Source organism: Paramisgurnus dabryanus, chromosome 17 (genome assembly GCF_030506205.2).
Source record: "Paramisgurnus dabryanus chromosome 17, PD_genome_1.1, whole genome shotgun sequence".
NCBI lineage: Eukaryota > Metazoa > Chordata > Actinopteri > Cypriniformes > Cobitidae > Paramisgurnus > Paramisgurnus dabryanus.
The window spans coordinates 21753523-21769033 of record NC_133353.1 but is presented as its reverse complement, the minus strand read 5'-3'; the positions used below and the strand labels follow the sequence as shown (position 1 = coordinate 21769033).

Below are 15511 nucleotides of genomic sequence, written 5' to 3'. Positions count from 1 at the left end.
AGTGCTAATTTAACTTCTTTTCTGTTGTGTGGAAAAAACTGATTACAAATTAAAATATATTTAGCGCCAATACAAACATTTAAAAAAAAAATCATTAAAAATATAAATGCCATAAGTCATTAACATGTTAATGTGTATAAATATAAAAACAACTATAGGCAGTGTACTTTCCAGAATAAACAATTATCAGCTGACATACCCGGTCCAATAAGCAGAAGTTGATTACTACTTTACAATTTGTAACTAAAGACAAACAAATGTTTAACCCTCTGGAGTCTTTGAGCCCAGTGGATATATACACAGCCATCTTGTCTACCCTTAGTAATTGCTCATTTGTGTCTGGCAACGTCTGCTACACTTTACATTCATAACTAAGAATAATATAAGACAACTGAAATATATTTGAGTGAATATACATTTATTAAAAAAATCAGAGCACTTTTTAAAAATCAAAACTTTTTACATATTCTGTACACAGTCATGTCAATTGGCAATTAGTGTTGAATTTGTCATTTGTTCAGAAAAAGTCAATCAAAACACATTGGAATGTAGTGCTGGATGCTGTTACGATTACAAAGACTTCGCATTACTCTTTAAAACTGCTTTGTTTAAAACCGAGGTGATCTTATAAGATTTTATTTCTGTAAATAACAATAACAAAGGTACCTAAAACACCACCAAAATGAAAACAAATAACACAATCATGTAATTGTGAATACACAAATGACCTTTTGGTCTGTAATAATTCATCCATGCCTTTAAAGGTCAAGTCAGATATACAGATAGGAAGGGTTTGAAGGGGACGGCCTGCTCAGCAGTCGTCCCGCTCAGGAGAGAACAGACCCATCAGACCTGCAGTATCAGCGTTCTCCAAAATATCTTTCTGCGGTACAGAAATAGACTCAGATGCCGCTGGTCCACTGGCAAAAGGAACAAATGATTCCACCTCAGGATGAAGAGGTTTAGACACAATTCTACGAACAGATGAAGGAGATTAGTAGTTGTAGCGGGACGGCATTCGTCAAACTTTTATGACCCCCTCCCCCACCCGGTGACAGTTGCTATCTGACAGGTCGTTTTTATGACCCTTTGACAGGGGGGCGGGACCATCAATCAAAATCTGTACAAGTTGACAACTTGTACAGATAGTATTTAATGGTTTTATTGCCGGTCATTTAGAGTGATTGTTTTTCCTGAGTGTGTTTTATGTCACGCGTATGCTGTTATGTTTAATGACGGCTCGTGTTTCGACATTTACTGTTTATTGACATTTGATGTCAGATCTCAACCATCCTCCCACCTTTGCTCGCCCCGTGCGCTTCTCAATACTGACTTTCACACCGCGGGTGTGTTGTTGAATCTAAAGTTTTGCAACAGCATAAGTTTATTTAAAGGCAATCACTAATCATATATATATATATATATATTAGATGTACCATGCTACGCTTAAAGCCGATGTTTTCTATCGAGCTATAGTTTCTGATCAGACACAAAGTCTGAACTAAATAAAATTTTAAACGGTTCACGAAGTCCGGGAATCTTTTCATGACCTGGTCTACAGTTTCACGCGTATTAAAGATCCGGCGGTGTCTGACAAAGCGTCGGGTGATTGTTCATATCTGTCATTTAAAATAAAGTTAATAAATGTAATTCTGTCCACTATGGCAAAATAGGAATTTATTTTAGATTTAGGGGAATCTTTAACCATGTCTCTGATTAAAACTTTTGATTGTAACATCACAAGTTATTTAATTAAATATTCTGTATACGGGTATAGTTTAAGCAATGACCTGAGCCATTACCTTCGGAGCCGTCAATACTACATTCTTTAGACGATAGTCTAAACTAAATAAATTTTTTAAACGGTTCAGGAATTCCGTGAATCTTTTCATAACCTGCACTATAGTTTCACGCCTATTAAAGATCCGGCGGTGCCTGACAAAGCGCAGGGTGAGCGTTCATATCTGCCATTTTAAAATAATGTTAATAAATGTAATTCTGACCACTATGGCAAAATAGGATTTTATTTTAGATTTAGGGGAATCTTTAACCAGGTCTCTGATTAAGACATGTGTATATGTGCACAGATGGTGACAGAGAAACTTATATATGACGTTAATAAACTTTTAAATGTTTTTAAGACGTATTCACCCCATTTTGGGGGTTTTATTTTTAATTAAAGGCTTCTTAAAACATGTGTGAATATGTGTATATTATACAAAGAGTCTTATATTGTCTGCTCTGACAAAAATAAAGTATTATTCTAGACTTAGGGGAATTGACTGCATGTGTCTTATAAATACAACTTGATAATACGTTTGTTTTGTAAAGAGACTTCTTTAAAGTCACGCAAGAATAAAATATTTTAGTTGTAACTGGTTAAACTTAAAGCCGATATTTTCTATCGAACTAGTCTATTTTCTGTACAGACACAAAGTTTTCTGATGCTGATATTATGTCAGTGTGTGTTTGTGTGGGGGTCGTGTGATGTAATCTTTGCAAAGTTTATGACCGAACCTTTATTGGGGAGCGACAAGAGATCCCCCGGAATCAGTTTGGATCGAGCAGAGCTGTTATACTCAAGTCTATTGGTATGTATGTGTTTCGCTGTGTTCGTTCCAGTATTTTGTCTGATTTATTTAAAAACTAAAAATTCGATCTCTGGTATTGCAGCGAAATTGTCTAAACTGGTATTAACTATTCCTGGTAAATCGCGGAGAAGAGTGCCCTGAACAAAAAAGTCAGACCGAGACTAGAACCTCCCGCAGCGTAACACGGAAATCTTGGAACAAAAGAGACGCCGACTGGCTCGTGTTGTCCGGTGTGTTTTTATTTAATCCTGTTACAATAGATTTAAACAAACTGGTTTGGTTTAATATTTTCTAATAACATGTGTTATCTGTTTTAAAGGTTTGGATATCAGAGGCAAAGCGAACGTTGTGTGTACTATTGCAAAATATATAGCGGATCTCCACGGTACGTTTATCTTGCATAAGAAAATTGTTTTATTTAGATATTTGTCCTAATAACTTGTTTTTATCTGTTTACAGGTTAGGATACAGACCACAACGCTTTGGACGTATCTTTAAAAAAGATTAAAATCAGAGACTTTTTGGATTTGTCTGGGGACATTTTAAACATTTTGTGGCAAATTGGATTTAAAACATTCCGGATACTGGATACCTAGTTTGATTTGTCCACAGAGCTTGTTTAAGACGTTTTCACCACATTTTAGGGGTTATTTTTAATTAAAGGCTTCTTAAAACATGTGTGAAAATGTGTATATTATACAATGAGTCTTATATTGTCTGCTCTGACAAAAATAAATTATTATTTTAGATTTTAGATCAATTGACTGTGTGTGTTTTATGTCAAGCGTATGCTGTTATGTTTAATGACGGCTCGTGTGACAGCTTGTGTTTAGGCATTTGATGTCAGATATCACACTTCCTCCATCCTTATTCACAATCCCTGCATTCTTTCACAGGGGTGCGTGTTGTAAAGCGACTAAAGATTTCTAAAACTCAACGTTGGTAAAATAATTACCCATTACGGTATCAAAAAAGTAAATGTTTATTTTAGATTTAGACAAATCATGAACAATGCTACGATTAAAACTTTTGTTTGTAACATCACAAGTTATTTAATTAAATATTCCGTATACGTGTATAGTTTAAGCAATGACCTGAGCCATATCCTTCGGCGCCATCAATACTACAATATTTAGACGATAGTCTAAACTAAATAAAATTTTAAACGGTTTCAGGAACTCCGTGAATCTTTTCATAACCTGCTCTATAGTTTCACGCGTATTAAAGATCCGGCGGTGCCTGACAAAGCGCAGGGTGTGTGTTCATATATACCTTTTTAAATTAACCTTAATAAAATGTAATTCTGTCCACTATGGCAAAATAGTGGGGTTATTTTAGATTTATGGGATTCTTTAACCAAGGCTCTGATTAAGACATATGTATACGTGCACCGATGGTGACAGAGAACTTATGTATGCCGTTAATAAGCTTTTTAAAATGTTTTTAAGACGTCTTCAACTCATTTAGGGGTTTATTTTTAATTAAACGCTTCTTAAAACATGTGTGAATATGTGTATATTATACAAAGAGTCTTATATGGTCTGCTCTGACAAAAATAAATTATTATTTTAGATTTTAGGACAAATGACTGCGTCTATCTTATAAAAACAACTTGATATATACGTTTGTTTTGTCAATAGACTTCTTTAAAGTCACGCAAGAATAAAATATTTTAGTTGTAACTGGTTAAACTTAAATGTACTATTATCTATTTAACTATAAGTTATATTCTCTGATCAGATATTTTTCTGTTTCTGATGCTGGTCTTATAACAGTGTGTGTGAGATGATGGCTGTTCACAGCAGGTGGCGGGTTGTAAACTAGGGTCTTTTTAAAACTGTAGTGGTAAAAATGTAATAGCACACTGACAAAATAAAGCATTTGGTTGTAACAAATTATTTAATGAAATATTCAGTATGTGTATAGCGATGAACGGTGTCAAAATCACCGGGGTCCCAACAATACTATAGTCTTTAGACTAAAGGGTATTTATTTTAATATAAATAAAATCTTAATCTTTTCGTGCACAATATTCTGATCACGCCATTAGATTGTGTACCAGCGTTTACAATAGAGAACATACGCGGATGAGTGTTCATATACACCGTTAAGAAACTTTTTTTAAACGATTAAAGACATTTTCAAATCATCTTCTGGGGTTTGTTTTAAATTAATGACATCTTAAAACCAACTGGGAATATGTGTTTATTACACAATAAAATGTAATTCTGTCAGCATTTCTAGTTTAGAACGCCTCTGATTTAAACATGCGGGTTTAAAATGAAACGGCCATGTGACTTTTATGACTATTTGATCTTAATTTTTTGTTTTAACATCCAAAAGTTTTTTATACACATTCCATAATTAAACATCTAGGTGTGTATGAGTAAGTTTATATCTAATGTCACACGAGCAGCACCAAATCGCGCTTGTGTCTCTGTGTGTGCATCCAGGCTGTTTATGTGGGGGCGTGTTTATGAGCCCGTGTCTTTGCAAGGTGTGTGTGCGTGTGTGTGTGTGTGTGTGTGTGTGTGTGTGTGTGTGTGTGTGTGTGTGTGTGTGTGTGTGTGTGTTTGCATGGGGGTCTATGATGTCTCTGTTTGTTACTAAAGTTTTGATATTAAGCCTGTGTCCTCATTGACAATAAGTAAGGGTTTTTAGATGTAGGCTTCATTACACAGATACTGATTAAATCATGTTATCCATTATTTGCGATTTAAAGAAACTTAAAAGGTTTAAGACATTTTATCTCACATTGTGTGTTGTTTTTTAATTAATGTAACCTTAAACCCCTCTGTTATCCATTTAGGGAACAATAAAATGTTAGCAAATATTATTTATCAAAGTTGACGATGTTATAAGCCAGGATGTCACTAACGTGACAACAAACATTTATTTAAAGACAAAACATTTTAACAAAATTGCCATGGCTTACAGAGACACACTAGACTTAATAATAAAAATAAAAATATACTATTCGAACATCCTAACCTGATATTAGGTTAGATTAGGTTTAAGGTCAATCAGCGTCTTTAGCTTTACAACTTACAGCACAAAACCCCCCCCCCCAATGACTGGATTTTTACGAAGTGGAGCAGACCCTTGGTATGCCTGTGGGGTTAGGTTCAACTAAGGTCAACATCTATCAGTGCATAATAAGCAAACATGAAATTATATTTTACCTATGGTTTGTTAATGATGTTGCTAGGTTTCGCGTATTTTTCTGAAACAAACTTTTCTTTTCAAACTTAGTTAGGATACACATGTTTGTCGCCTCAAACACCTGATCAAAGTTTTTTCTTCGCTAGCGACAACTAATGTCTGAGATTTTGTAAATTCATCAGATGGTTTTACGTGTGTATTTCTTAAACAAACATGTTGCTTTTCAATCTTAGGCAGAGTTCATACGTTTTGTTTTTTCATAAGTTGTTCATAGTTTTTCTTCGCTAGTGTCAACTTATGGCTGAGATTTTTTTGTAAAATCATCAGATGTTTCTTACATGTGTATTTTCTTAAACAAACTTTTCTTTTCAATCTTAGACAGTCTTCATACTGTTGTCTTTGGATAAGTTGTTCACAGTTTTTTATGTGGTAGTGTCAACTTATGTCTGAGATTTTGTAAATTCATCAGATGTTTCTTACTTGTGTATTTTCTTAAACAAACTTTTCTTTTCAATCTTAGACAGTCTTCATACGTTTGTCGCCTCAAACACTTGATCAAAGTTTTTTCTTCGTTAGTGTCAACTAATGGCTGAGATTTTGTAAATTCATCAGATGTTTCTTACTTGTGTATTTTCTTAAACAAACTTTTCTTTTCAATCTTAGACAGTCATCATACTTTTGTCTTTCGATAAGTTGTTCATAGTTTTTTTATGTGGTAGTGTCAACTTATGTCTGAGATTTTGTAAAATCATCAGATGTTTCTTACGTGTATATTTTCTTAAACAAACATTTTTGTTTTTCAAACATAGTTAGGATACACACTTTTGTCGCCTCAAACACTTGATCAAAGTTTTTTCTTCGTTAGTGTCAACTAATGTCTGAGATTTTGTAAATTCATCAGATGTTTCTTACTTGTGTATTTTCTTAAACAAACTTTTCTTTTCAATCTTAGACAGTATTCATACGTTTGTCTTTCGATAAGTTGTTCATAGTTTTTTCTTCGATAGTGTCAACTAATGACAGAGATTTTGTAAACTCAGCAGATTCAAACAAAACTCATTCATTTCTGTAGTTTATGTAACACCTTGTCAAACTCTTAAAGGTAGTACTAACTGTTTAAAACAACAATGCAAAGTATTTTAGATTTACTTGATAAATATTTTACATCAAAACAAACTAGGATAGCAATATGTCTGAATCTGTAACAGGTGATACCACCAATAGCGTGGTGTACATAACAAAGTCTGCAAAATAATAAAGATTGATTAGGTTTTTATTTAGTAAACCTTTTAACATAAAGTGTAGAGTCTTTTGTATGTAACAACAAAGATGCGACGAAACAACGCAAAACAAGAGAGGATGCGTTTGTTAAAACACATATAAATTAAGATGCATACATCTACAAAAGGGGCAATGTTTGAAATAGTTTGCCCGTATAGCCTCTAAATTCGGGACCAATAGATTAAAGACATTGCCCCATTTGTAGCTGTATGCATCTTAATTTATATGTGTTTTAACAAACGCATCCTCTCTTGTTTTGCGTTGTTTCGTCGCATCTTTGTTGTTACATACAAAAGACTCTACACTTTATGTTAAAAGGTTTACTAAATAAAAACCTAATCAATCTTTATTATTTTGCAGACTTTGTTATGTACACCACGCTATTGGTGGTATCACCTGTTACAGATTCAGACATATTGCTATCCTAGTTTGTTTTGATGTAAAATATTTATCAAGTAAATCTAAAATACTTTGCATTGTTGTTTTAAACAGTTAGTACTACCTTTAAGAGTTTGACAAGGTGTTACATAAACTACAGAAATGAATGAGTTTTGTTTGAATCTGCTGAGTTTACAAAATCTCTGTCATTAGTTGACACTATCGAAGAAAAAACTATGAACAACTTATCGAAAGACAAACGTATGAATACTGTCTAAGATTGAAAAGAAAAGTTTGTTTAAGAAAATACACAAGTAAGAAACATCTGATGAATTTACAAAATCTCAGACATTAGTTGACACTAACGAAGAAAAAACTTTGATCAAGTGTTTGAGGCGACAAAAGTGTGTATCCTAACTATGTTTGAAAAACAAAAATGTTTGTTTAAGAAAATATACACGTAAGAAACATCTGATGATTTTACAAAATCTCAGACATAAGTTGACACTACCACATAAAAAAACTATGAACAACTTATCGAAAGACAAAAGTATGATGACTGTCTAAGATTGAAAAGAAAAGTTTGTTTAAGAAAATACACAAGTAAGAAACATCTGATGAATTTACAAAATCTCAGCCATTAGTTGACACTAACGAAGAAAAAACTTTGATCAAGTGTTTGAGGCGACAAACGTATGAAGACTGTCTAAGATTGAAAAGAAAAGTTTGTTTAAGAAAATACACAAGTAAGAAACATCTGATGAATTTACAAAATCTCAGACATAAGTTGACACTACCACATAAAAAACTGTGAACAACTTATCCAAAGACAACAGTATGAAGACTGTCTAAGATTGAAAAGAAAAGTTTGTTTAAGAAAATACACATGTAAGAAACATCTGATGATTTTACAAAAAAATCTCAGCCATAAGTTGACACTAGCGAAGAAAAACTATGAACAACTTATGAAAAAACAAAACGTATGAACTCTGCCTAAGATTGAAAAGCAACATGTTTGTTTAAGAAATACACACGTAAAACCATCTGATGAATTTACAAAATCTCAGACATTAGTTGTCGCTAGCGAAGAAAAAACTTTGATCAGGTGTTTGAGGCGACAAACATGTGTATCCTAACTAAGTTTGAAAAGAAAAGTTTGTTTCAGAAAAATACGCGAAACCTAGCAACATCATTAACAAACCATAGGTAAAATATAATTTCATGTTTGCTTATTATGCACTGATAGATGTTGACCTTAGTTGAACCTAACCCCACAGGCATACCAAGGGTCTGCTCCACTTCGTAAAAATCCAGTCATTGGGGGGGGGGGGTTTTGTGCTGTAAGTTGTAAAGCTAAAGACGCTGATTGACCTTAAACCTAATCTAACCTAATATCAGGTTAGGATGTTCGAATAGTATATTTTTATTTTTATTATTAAGTCTAGTGTGTCTCTGTAAGCCATGGCAATTTTGTTAAAATGTTTTGTCTTTAAATAAATGTTTGTTGTCACGTTAGTGACATCCTGGCTTATAACATCGTCAACTTTGATAAATAATATTTGCTAACATTTTATTGTTCCCTAAATGGATAACAGAGGGGTTTAAGGTTACATTAATTAAAAAACAACACACAATGTGAGATAAAATGTCTTAAACCTTTTAAGTTTCTTTAAATCGCAAATAATGGATAACATGATTTAATCAGTATCTGTGTAATGAAGCCTACATCTAAAAACCCTTACTTATTGTCAATGAGGACACAGGCTTAATATCAAAACTTTAGTAACAAACAGAGACATCATAGACCCCCATGCAAACACACACACACACACACACACACACACACACACACACACACACACACACACACACACGCACACACACCTTGCAAAGACACGGGCTCATAAACACGCCCCCACATAAACAGCCTGGATGCACACACAGAGACACAAGCGCGATTTGGTGCTGCTCGTGTGACATTAGATATAAACTTACTCATACACACCTAGATGTTTAATTATGGAATGTGTATAAAAAACTTTTGGATGTTAAAACAAAAAATTAAGATCAAATAGTCATAAAAGTCACATGGCCGTTTCATTTTAAACCCGCATGTTTAAATCAGAGGCGTTCTAAACTAGAAATGCTGACAGAATTACATTTTATTGTGTAATAAACACATATTCCCAGTTGGTTTTAAGATGTCATTAATTTAAAACAAACCCCAGAAGATGATTTGAAAATGTCTTTAATCGTTTAAAAAAAGTTTCTTAACGGTGTATATGAACACTCATCCGCGTATGTTCTCTATTGTAAACGCTGGTACACAATCTAATGGCGTGATCAGAATATTGTGCACGAAAAGATTAAGATTTTATTTATATTAAAATAAATACCCTTTAGTCTAAAGACTATAGTATTGTTGGGACCCCGGTGATTTTGACACCGTTCATCGCTATACACATACTGAATATTTCATTAAATAATTTGTTACAACCAAATGCTTTATTTTGTCAGTGTGCTATTACATTTTTACCACTACAGTTTTAAAAAGACCCTAGTTTACAACCCGCCACCTGCTGTGAACAGCCATCATCTCACACACACTGTTATAAGACCAGCATCAGAAACAGAAAAATATCTGATCAGAGAATATAACTTATAGTTAAATAGATAATAGTACATTTAAGTTTAACCAGTTACAACTAAAATATTTTATTCTTGCGTGACTTTAAAGAAGTCTATTGACAAAACAAACGTATATATCAAGTTGTTTTTATAAGATAGACGCAGTCATTTGTCCTAAAATCTAAAATAATAATTTATTTTTGTCAGAGCAGACCATATAAGACTCTTTGTATAATATACACATATTCACACATGTTTTAAGAAGCGTTTAATTAAAAATAAACCCCTAAATGAGTTGAAGACGTCTTAAAAACATTTTAAAAAGCTTATTAACGGCATACATAAGTTCTCTGTCACCATCGGTGCACGTATACATATGTCTTAATCAGAGCCTTGGTTAAAGAATCCCATAAATCTAAAATAACCCCACTATTTTGCCATAGTGGACAGAATTACATTTTATTAAGGTTAATTTAAAAAGGTATATATGAACACACACCCTGCGCTTTGTCAGGCACCGCCGGATCTTTAATACGCGTGAAACTATAGAGCAGGTTATGAAAAGATTCACGGAGTTCCTGAAACCGTTTAAAATTTTATTTAGTTTAGACTATCGTCTAAATATTGTAGTATTGATGGCGCCGAAGGATATGGCTCAGGTCATTGCTTAAACTATACACGTATACGGAATATTTAATTAAATAACTTGTGATGTTACAAACAAAAGTTTTAATCGTAGCATTGTTCATGATTTGTCTAAATCTAAAATAAACATTTACTTTTTTGATACCGTAATGGGTAATTATTTTACCAACGTTGAGTTTTAGAAATCTTTAGTCGCTTTACAACACGCACCCCTGTGAAAGAATGCAGGGATTGTGAATAAGGATGGAGGAAGTGTGATATCTGACATCAAATGCCTAAACACAAGCTGTCACACGAGCCGTCATTAAACATAACAGCATACGCTTGACATAAAACACACACAGTCAATTGATCTAAAATCTAAAATAATAATTTATTTTTGTCAGAGCAGACAATATAAGACTCATTGTATAATATACACATTTTCACACATGTTTTAAGAAGCCTTTAATTAAAAATAACCCCTAAAATGTGGTGAAAACGTCTTAAACAAGCTCTGTGGACAAATCAAACTAGGTATCCAGTATCCGGAATGTTTTAAATCCAATTTGCCACAAAATGTTTAAAATGTCCCCAGACAAATCCAAAAAGTCTCTGATTTTAATCTTTTTTAAAGATACGTCCAAAGCGTTGTGGTCTGTATCCTAACCTGTAAACAGATAAAAACAAGTTATTAGGACAAATATCTAAATAAAACAATTTTCTTATGCAAGATAAACGTACCGTGGAGATCCGCTATATATTTTGCAATAGTACACACAACGTTCGCTTTGCCTCTGATATCCAAACCTTTAAAACAGATAACACATGTTATTAGAAAATATTAAACCAAACCAGTTTGTTTAAATCTATTGTAACAGGATTAAATAAAAACACACCGGACAACACGAGCCAGTCGGCGTCTCTTTTGTTCCAAGATTTCCGTGTTACGCTGCGGGAGGTTCTAGTCTCGGTCTGACTTTTTTGTTCAGGGCACTCTTCTCCGCGATTTACCAGGAATAGTTAATACCAGTTTAGACAATTTCGCTGCAATACCAGAGATCGAATTTTTAGTTTTTAAATAAATCAGACAAAATACTGGAACGAACACAGCGAAACACATACATACCAATAGACTTGAGTATAACAGCTCTGCTCGATCCAAACTGATTCCGGGGGATCTCTTGTCGCTCCCCAATAAAGGTTCGGTCATAAACTTTGCAAAGATTACATCACACGACCCCCACACAAACACACACTGACATAATATCAGCATCAGAAAACTTTGTGTCTGTACAGAAAATAGACTAGTTCGATAGAAAATATCGGCTTTAAGTTTAACCAGTTACAACTAAAATATTTTATTCTTGCGTGACTTTAAAGAAGTCTCTTTACAAAACAAACGTATTATCAAGTTGTATTTATAAGACACATGCAGTCAATTCCCCTAAGTCTAGAATAATACTTTATTTTTGTCAGAGCAGACAATATAAGACTCTTTGTATAATATACACATATTCACACATGTTTTAAGAAGCCTTTAATTAAAAATAAAACCCCCAAAATGGGGTGAATACGTCTTAAAAACATTTAAAAGTTTATTAACGTCATATATAAGTTTCTCTGTCACCATCTGTGCACATATACACATGTCTTAATCAGAGACCTGGTTAAAGATTCCCCTAAATCTAAAATAAAATCCTATTTTGCCATAGTGGTCAGAATTACATTTATTAACATTATTTTAAAATGGCAGATATGAACGCTCACCCTGCGCTTTGTCAGGCACCGCCGGATCTTTAATAGGCGTGAAACTATAGTGCAGGTTATGAAAAGATTCACGGAATTCCTGAACCGTTTAAAAAATTTATTTAGTTTAGACTATCGTCTAAAGAATGTAGTATTGACGGCTCCGAAGGTAATGGCTCAGGTCATTGCTTAAACTATACCCGTATACAGAATATTTAATTAAATAACTTGTGATGTTACAATCAAAAGTTTTAATCAGAGACATGGTTAAAGATTCCCCTAAATCTAAAATAAATTCCTATTTTGCCATAGTGGACAGAATTACATTTATTAACTTTATTTTAAATGACAGATATGAACAATCACCCGACGCTTTGTCAGACACCGCCGGATCTTTAATACGCGTGAAACTGTAGACCAGGTCATGAAAAGATTCCCGGACTTCGTGAACCGTTTAAAATTTTATTTAGTTCAGACTTTGTGTCTGATCAGAAACTATAGCTCGATAGAAAACATCGGCTTTAAGCGTAGCATGGTACATCTAATATATATATATATATATATGATTAGTGATTGCCTTTAAATAAACTTATGCTGTTGCAAAACTTTAGATTCAACAACACACCCGCGGTGTGAAAGTCAGTATTGAGAAGCGCACGGGGCGAGCAAAGGTGGGAGGATGGTTGAGATCTGACATCAAATGTCAATAAACAGTAAATGTCGAAACACGAGCCGTCATTAAACATAACAGCATACGCGTGACATAAAACACACTCAGGAAAAACAATCACTCTAAATGACCGGCAATAAAACCATTAAATACTATCTGTACAAGTTGTCAACTTGTACAGATTTTGATTGATGGTCCCGCCCCCCTGTCAAAGGGTCATAAAAACGACCTGTCAGATAGCAACTGTCACCGGGTGGGGGAGGGGGTCATAAAAGTTTGACGAATGCCGTCCCGCTACAACTACTGAGATTCAGAATGCACATCTTGACTAATCTACTAAACCTTGACACATCTGCTAATTTAGTTTCCAACTCTAGTTTTTCCTTCCTTTTCCTCAACAATTCTTCTTGCTCCTCTAAATCATGTTTCCTTTGGAGCATTTGTTGAGAGGCCAATAAAGCAGCCAGGTCAGCTTCAGCTTTAAGACGAGTGGAAGAGATTGAAGATCGACTCGATCGAGATCCATGAGATGTAGTTCCAGATCTCTTACTGCATATATTTGAAACACTGTCCATAGGTTGAATTTCATTTTCAAAGTTTCCAAAATCCATTTCAGTTTGTTGATGAGCATTAGAGAGCTGGTCATTGTGTGTTGTGGACACAACTTCAACAGAGGGTGAAATACCAGACGCACAAACCCCTTGAGATGTTACATTTACTTCCTTGACCCTGAGCTCATGGGTATCAGGAAGAACAGTGTGGGGAGAAGATTTCCCAGTTTCATTCATCCATTGTTGTACATCATCCACAAAACCATTTTGTTATTTCAAGATTGAATCAAACCATTCATTTTGCCTATTTTGTTCCTCAGGAGGTAGTAAAGGCAATACATTTTTATGTAACACAGATGCATCATCCATAAGCAATTGTATCGTTTTCAGCATTGAACAAACTTGAGATACATTGTCATCACACTTCATCAGCCCTTTCATTGACCCAATCGTACTCTTCACTTTATTCACTTTACTCTTGCGATCCCTTTGCCATGCTTCAATTTTAGCCAACAGCGCCTTTTCCGTGGGCTTATGCTCTCGTTTGCTACTATCAGCAGCGTGCTCCATGTCCTCCGAGTTCATTCTCCAAAACAAATTACAACGTCAGCTGCGTTTCAGACAGCGCGCTCACAGAACCAAACAATGAATGAACGAGGCCGCACGCGAGAGCCCATAAATATGCAGGTGAAAAACAAAGCACTTGCAATCCAACACCAATCCAACGTAACGACTACGACAGCATCTTCCACAACAGCGACAGCCACAATCCATTCAAACCGCTGACATACCTCGTTTGCTGTTTGTATGCGCGTCGTGTCCGTCGATCCACTTCACTGTGCGTGTCCGCCGCAATGCTGTACGCAGAAACAGCCGTTTCCAAATTGCGTCCGTGACCCAAAAGTTGTGAAGTTTTCTGTTGACTCATTGTAGCGGCAGCCTATAGCCGTTGAGAGGCTAAGCAGCAGGAAAGATCCGTGATGCGTTTAGTTGCATTTAAAATCTAAGGACGTTTATTAAGACATAACATTCATGTTGGAACATTGGTTGGTAAAAATGCATCCTACTGCATGAACATGAAGGTAAACGTAAAACGAAAACGGTCAACAGAAAGTGAACACTCCTGGGGCCCGTTTCAGAAAGGTGGTTAAGTGAAAACTCTGAGTTTGTTAACCCTGAAATGAGGGAAACACTGAGTTTTCTGTTTCAAAAAGGGAGGTAGGTTAAACCTGAGACAGCGGGGTAAGTTAAGCCTGTTTCAGAAGGAGAGGTAACTTATACTCAGAGTCTGTTTCTGGGGTAACTTACTCTGTGAACCTAACCTGGTCGGGAGCAGGTTTTATCCTGTAAACTCAGAGTTTATGGCAGTCTCCTCCCCATTTTTAAAGGAGAAGCTGTGTTTAATATTGTTAGTACATTCATTCATTGTGCAGATTTTTATTATGTACACTGTAAAATATGTTTTTAGCTGTCTTTAAGTTATAATTAAATTGCCAGTGCAAACCATTTTAACTTACTACTTTATATTTTTATATATTACACTAAACTTTCAACTAAAAAATTAAAACAGTAAATTGAAAAAGCTAAATTGTAAAAGCTAATATGATATACTTAGGTGCATAGATCGTCTTAGTGACTAAAATGTCATGTACTTTTATAGAGAATCCTGCAGATGATGATGTTGCATTCATTTGTAGAAAGTTAGATTTATGTCGCGAGAGGATTTTGAGACCCCGAGTGGTTTTGTCGTCATATCCACTTACGTTTATGTGAGCAAAATTATAATTTTTTGCAGTCATTTTAGAAATAAATATACTTACGTCACTAATATCAGTCTTTGTGGTGCTCTTACATCTAAACAGGTGCCTTGACATTTC

General features: G+C 34.5%; 2 long non-coding RNA genes across 4 annotated transcripts; one reads left to right on the top strand and one right to left on the bottom strand.

Annotated features, from left to right (window-relative positions):
* The first annotated feature begins 1250 nt into the window (after positions 1-1250).
* Positions 1251-3345, top strand: LOC135778373 (uncharacterized). 2 transcript variants are annotated; one of them, XR_010544553.2, is made up of 4 exons: positions 1251-2591; positions 2674-2821; positions 2911-2976; positions 3051-3345. It is a non-coding gene; the product is annotated as an uncharacterized lncRNA (long non-coding RNA). The 2 variants fall into 2 exon arrangements; XR_010544552.2 differs by having other exon boundaries at positions 1253-2821.
* A 7694-nt stretch (positions 3346-11039) lies between these two features.
* LOC135778374 (uncharacterized) lies at positions 11040-13150 on the bottom strand. 2 transcript variants are annotated; one of them, XR_010544555.2, is made up of 4 exons: positions 11794-13150; positions 11564-11711; positions 11409-11474; positions 11040-11334 (listed from the first exon to the last, which is right to left on the bottom strand). It is a non-coding gene; the product is annotated as an uncharacterized lncRNA (long non-coding RNA). The 2 variants fall into 2 exon arrangements; XR_010544554.2 differs by having other exon boundaries at positions 11564-13148.
* Between the last annotated feature and the right edge of the window lie 2361 nt (positions 13151-15511).